The sequence below is a fragment of the Coturnix japonica genome, chromosome 2 (assembly GCF_054131305.1).
Source record: "Coturnix japonica strain WE chromosome 2, WE-NBRP24, whole genome shotgun sequence".
Taxonomy (NCBI): domain Eukaryota; kingdom Metazoa; phylum Chordata; class Aves; order Galliformes; family Phasianidae; genus Coturnix; species Coturnix japonica.
This window is the reverse complement of record NC_140664.1, coordinates 46,058,802-46,065,632: the sequence shown is the minus strand read 5'-3', so window position 1 is coordinate 46,065,632 and position 6,831 is coordinate 46,058,802.

Sequence of the window (6,831 nt, the reverse complement as noted above, 5' to 3'; positions counted from 1 at the left end):
CCTAACCACTCTCCTAGTGAAGAACTTCCCCCTAACATCCAACCTAAATCTTCCCTCTTTTAACTTAAAACCATTTCCCCTAGTCCTGCTATTATCAGCCCTTTCGAAGAGTTTACTCGGCTTTATTCCTCTCTGGCTATTTCCTGGCACAGTCTCTACAAGCATGTATAGATTATATACATTAGCTAGCTTGTGGCACCAAAACTTTTCCTTCAGCATCTGTTTTTATCTTTCCCACTTAGAGATACAGCAGTAAGTCCTCTTTTGTCAAGATCAAACTACAAACCTCAGGCAGAAAAACAAGCACATCGGGCTCTCTGAAGTACTGCAGAAATTCAAGTAGTTTACTATTTTTCATTGCTGATTTTTTGGGGTTTTTATGAGTCATATTTGCACCGGAGGAATGTACCAATATTACTGTACAAATCATTTCTAGTAAAGGTAAACAACTTCTATGGATATCTCGGCCTATACTTCAGCTAACTTATATACATGAGTAAAATATCAATGTGGAACATGAAAACAATCAAAAACTAGTTTGAAAGGCAGAGAAAGAGTTGGAATTTTTGTTTCCCCATAATTGGTGGAAAACAATCAATATGCCAGTAGGCAGTGCTGTCTCAGTTGCAATGTTTTCATTACAAACGAGTGTGGTGTTGGCTAGCAGAAATAAGCTTGGGGCAAAGCTGACAGAATCTGCACACAAAATGGTTGAAAGAGAACAAGAGCTTTCAATCTTTTCAAAGGCAAAAGAATTAAAGAGAAAAGAAAACATTTCTCCTGTACATCCCGGACAGCCTTATGTACAGTCAGTTTCTGCTGTGCAGCCTTTAGTGTATCTTTCCTACGTGTCACCTACAATCTTCCATGCCTAAGCTATTCCTTCCATGTATTTTATTGCATTCAGTTTGTTTTGCTGTCCACCATGTTTGATATGTTATCAGGTTTAGTCCAGGTTGAATTTATTTCAAAATAAATATTTAAAAGAAAAGTATTCCTTTGGGAAATAGGAAGAGAACAGGGTTGATTTACTAGAGCAGCCTATGTGGCTGTTAAAACCAGTGTCTCTCAGCTTGACGGGTATTGATAGAATATTGACAGCCTGGTCACTTTTCCAGTGGAAGGAACTCTTGCAAGTCAGGTTAAGTCCATCAGCACAGTTAATTCATATGTCTCTTTAATCAATCTTTCTCACAGTCTTTTCTGAGATACTTACATGAACTATGTTACTATTATAATTCATGAATCTTTTCAATACCCACTTAAGTTTTCATTATACCTATGTTATAAATGGGAGACTGAGGCCCTGTTACTTTTGGCTGTGTAGTATTATACAATAATTTGAAAAACTGTAGATGATTATTTGATGTGTTAAGCCTTGAGCCTGTTGCAAACTGGTTGAATACTGTTGTTTTGAAAAGGGTGGCAAAATGGTTTTTAAGACTATGGTAGTCAAAATCATGGAATCATAGAATAGGATCATAGAATAAAACAGTTTGTAAGGAATTCACTAGGATCATTGTGTTCAACTTCTGGCTCCACACAGGATCACCCAAAAATTGGACCATATGTCTGAGATGATTGTCCAGAAGCTTCTTGAACTCCAGCAGCTTGGTGCCCCACTTCCCTAGGGAAGCTGTTCCAATGTTAGAGCAGACTCCCAGTGAAGAACCTTTTCCTACTATCCAACCTGAATCCACTGAATGAATACAAGATTGGGGCTTACCTGCACATGCTACCAGAGTGGAGTCCCAAACCAAGATTTGAATCTCGGAAAAGTTATGTCAACTCAGGAGAGTAATTCCAGAAACAGTAGTCTTGAGCTACCCAGGAAGAAAGGCTCAGTACAGAAATACAGCTAATAAGTCTCTTCCAGATGGACTTCAAAGCTTCAAACAGCTTCTTCAGGATCAAAAGCAGAACCTTGATCTTCCGTTCTAGATCGATCTCCTAAGTGTTCTGCTGGGGAAGGGAAAACAATGTGTGTTAAACAGATGGGTGCTTTACAGACAATCTTTTCTCAAATGCAAGTGAACCAAGTGACTTCTGTATTGCAAGATTGAATTTTAGCTTCTGTTAACTTCATCACTCCTTTTCCTTTTTCTATTCTGTACATTTGAGGAAAGATATCAATATTCGGTATCTTTTAGTTCCTTAATGCCTTCCCCCCGCTCACCTGAACATTCAATATTAGCATAACTGTATCCATACTGTTCTCATTTTTGACAAATTCTATAAACACCTGAGATATTTATCATCCAGTATCAACACATCAGATTGAGTATGATTAAATCAAAGTAGAAACCAAACAAAAATTAGAAGCTACAAACAGCTCTGCGTGGTCTTTATTGCACTATTGATTTTAAACAGATCTCCTCATTGATTTTGGTGGGGAGTTTGGCTAAAAATCAATAGTATGAGATGGCTGTTGATTGCACCTCCAAATCTGTACAAAGACAATAAAAGGATTTTATGTGATGGAGGGCCTTTTCACCACTAGCATTAGTGTAAGAGTTAGTGGGGTGTGTTCTGATCACTGTCGCTTCGGAACGAGTTTTCCTTTAACAGATGATGCAGCCTGTGTGCACAGGCTGTACACATGTAGCTCATACTTTTCTTTATGCATGAGTGAATAGGCAACACCATGAATTTCCACATTGTCCAGGAATAAGGATTGATTTCTACACACGTCAGGGCTCTTTAGGAGACCTTTCATGGTATCCAAAACTAGAAATACAGACTATCTTCTTGATGTCTATGGAATCCGATTGGATTTTTACTGGTGCATTATTTATTTTTTTCTGAATCAAAGTTTGTAATAAACTTCAGAAGAGCATTGAAAAATGCAAGGAGTATTTTTGCTGATGCAAGCCTATTTACCTCACTCCTGTTTCTAGCAGTGCTTCAAATAGACTCAGATATACCACACTTGCTACTGAAGTGAGAAACTCAGTAGAAAGCAAAAAAAATCTTGCACATAAATTGATCTATAAACACATTATTGGGAAAGAAAAACAACCCTAAAGTTAATGATCCAACTATCGCAACATGAGAAAAGATGAAACATATCTTTGAGGTATGCAATCTTATCGATCTCAGGTTGTTATAATAAGCTTAACTGACCAACTTTCCTCCTTTTAATTTGTTCTTCTCTCAGCAATTAGAGAGAGCTATTTTTTAGATAGCTTTTTCTTTAGTAATCATTTTAGTTGAAATAATCTCTGAGGCTTGATCATCAATACTATGATTGACTTGGAAGCCCCGAGTTTAAAACTGGAGTCTCAATTAGATTAAGATATTAAAGTATGTTATTTGTTACAAAGAATAGTAGATACTTTTTCTTCTTAAGTGCAAAGTTACTATATGGGTCGGCTCTATTGTAACAAATGACTTTCAAAAACTAAGATTTTTCCTATATTATATAAATCTCTGAAATAATACAGAATAAATCCCCAAGAAGTGAAGATCTAAATCTCATAGAAAGTCAGAAATTGAGTATTTTCTTTCCCATGCAAACACATACATAAGCACGCATACACAAACGAAAACTAATTATTGCTTTTAGTTCATGAAATGCTTATTTCAACATGTTGAACTGCTAAGAACTTGAGAAGTGTATGCATTTCAAGACCACTAGGTGCTGCCTATTCACTGCATATTAAACCTAGGCAGACTCTTAGAAGTGAGTACGAGGATATATGTGAATTATTCATGATATCAAACTGAATTTGAGACCTTTTGCTTCCAAATGTAGCTTGAGAAACAGAGAATAAAGCTAAAAATGCGGTAAAGAGTTTATGATGTGTAATTAGAGGAGGCGTATCCTCGGCCACTTAGTTTTGAAGCCTTAATTAGCGACACGGTGAATAAAAGCTATCAGGAAAATCCTGCAGAAAGCCCTTCCAGTGTCTTAAGAAAGGAAAACACAAAGAGCCGTCTCGTATTCTGGTCTGACTGGCATAGTAGGGATTTACTGTCAGATGATTACCAAGAATTGAAAAATGTAATTAAGGCTCACTTAAAAATTCCTAATCTCACTTCAGCTCTGATGCTCATTATCATCTTAAATGTGGCACTCATTGTTCTTAAAATAACAAGAGGAGAGCCGGGTTCTTGCAGTTAACACTCAATCCTTCCTAATATATTTCCTAACCTGCTAATTCTATACATGCTAAGGACAGGCAGGAATAAAAGAAGAAAGGTTTTCTACATGGTTCTACTTGAAAGAAGTATTACAAATTTCTAGCTTTAAATGAACTTTTCTGTAATAATTGTAAATATGCTTAAGAACAGAAGTATCAACAATGGTATCAACAATGTGCCAATATTCATATATTACGGTAAATGAAACTGTTAATAGAGATAAAACATGCTGTAATAAGAAAGTAGAGTTATTTCTGTTTCATTTGTTTGATATTACTGTTCTCTAGTGAAGAAGGGAAGACATATCATTGTTCCTTTGATTCAGATAGACCATTTCTTCAGTAGCAAGAACAGCAGAAACTTGAAACTAATGTTGAAAGACAGACCAAGCATTATGCACAGTTTATGCAAAGATGTGGTTAAAAATTTGAAGGACTTCACGTCAAGAAAATGAAGCAAAGAATGATGCTGTAACTGTATTGCTTTCAAGGGCTGGAAAAGAAATGCTTGAGTAAACTATAAAATACAGTATATTAGTAGCCTGGGAAAAAAAAGATTTATCACCTCTGTAAAAAATCTATCAACGTCTCACATAAAGAGTGTCTTAAGGGAATATGTAAACAAGTGAGAGTGCCCAAGAGAGCAGGCTAACAATAAAAACACAGGTAAGATTCTGAAGCAAAGTTTAGAAACTATGAAATCTTGCATGTTCAGCTTTCAGTTTCCTCTCCTTTTAATAGCACAGCAGAAATTATACAACCCAGAATGAAGTTACGATCCAGAAACTGGAATGTGAATCAAAACACAATCCACATTATAATCATCTGCTAGAAATCCCAACACCATTTAAGCTAATTGGAAGTTTATTATTTTTTCTCCTCTAATTTCAGTGTAGCAAGGCCTCATTCATCACTGCTTCAGCTGATCTTGCACTTTAAGTACTGATTAAGAAGCAGTGGCTGCTATTGGTCCTGAGGAGCAGGAGTGACATTCCCAACCACATTTCTGAAATCCTTTTTTATTTTTACAGGTACAGTCAGGTTTGGAGTCATGCACTCACTTCACTGCTGCAGACGTTCTCTTCTTCAGCAGAGAAAGACTTGGTCTTGACTATTCGTATTGGCAGCACTGTGTGACATTTATACAAATGTGGACAAAAGAAAAATGATGTATACTGGAGGCGGGAGCAGTCAAGTTTATCTGTTCCATGTTACTACTTTTTTTTTTTTTGCAGTGCATATTGTGTTTCCCAGCTCTAGAGATGAGCATCGTTTGGGGAAGACTAGTTGTTTATATCATACATTTTTTTCCCAGCGCATTTGCCAGGAAAAACAGCTTTACATCGTGGATAGGGTACTGAAGAGTCCCTCGTGCCAGAACCTGCCCTAAAGAACATTGACCAGCTTTATGGTATCAGTACTTTAAATTCCAGATTCCTGAAAACTCTTCAGTTAAAACGTGTTATTTTCAGTTACACATGACAAGCTTGACCAAAGGACATGCTTAGTGCACATCACTCACTGCTCAGAGATTAACGTGTAAATGCCAGGCCTGTGTCTGTTCACACTGTTACAAGGTGTAGACCTTTACTTGTAGTGAAGCTGGCTTCTTTATGACAGCAATGATAAGATCACTGTAACAAGCTTCCTATTCTGTGGATCAAACATTTACTACAAGTGAGGAAGGAAAATACCTGGTTGCACTTTCTAGAATGAAGTATATTTGTATCAACAATTCATATGCTATATTTCATAGAATTATAGAGAGCTTTGGGTTGGAAGGGATCTCAAAGCCCACCCAGTCCCACCCTGTGCTGTGAGCAGGGCTGTCCCCCAGCAGCTCAGCCGCCCAGGGCCCCATCCAACCTGGCCTTGAGTGTCACCAGGGATGAGGCACCACAGCTTCTATGGGCAGCTGTGCCAGTGTCTCACTGCCCTCTGAGTAAAACATTTCTTCATAGTACCTAATTTACATCTATCCCCTTTCAATTTAAAGCTGTTACCCAGTGCCCTATCACTACAGTCCATGATAAAGCATCTCTCCTGATCTTTCCAGTATCTGAATCTTTGAATACTGGAAGGCCACTATAGATCTCCCCAGAGCCTTCTCCAGATCCCCAACATTCTGAGCCTGCCGTCATAGGTGCTCCAGCCTTCTGACCATCTTAGTGGCCCTCCTCAGGGCCCACCCCAACAGCCTCATGTTCTTCTCATGCTGGTGCTCCCAGGGCTGAATACTATACTGTGGATGATGTCTCACAAGGGAAGAGCAGGGGTGGACAGACGCCCACTTTGCCCTGCTGGTCATGCTTCTTTTGATATGGGCACTGCATTTCCAGCTCTGTGCTAGAGAGCCTGAAGGAAACTCTGCTTAAAACTCATACAAAGCCGTAAGTCTGTTACCATTATAAAATTAAACTGTCAACCAAAGCATTTCCATGGAAGACAGATTTTACTTTTCAAGCATTGCTCTAAGGATCACATCTGACTGTTCTCCAATTTGTGTCCCACAGGTACTTTCTGGAATTCACCCCAGTGTTGCTTCCTTCCTCATTAGATTCTTTAACAGTCTACATACTGTGACTACATATATATATATAGATAGATATAAAATTTTTTTTTTGTTGTTTCACCCAGTGAAAGCCTGTTGTCCGCACAGAACAACCATCAGGAAGGATGAGCAAAGGAG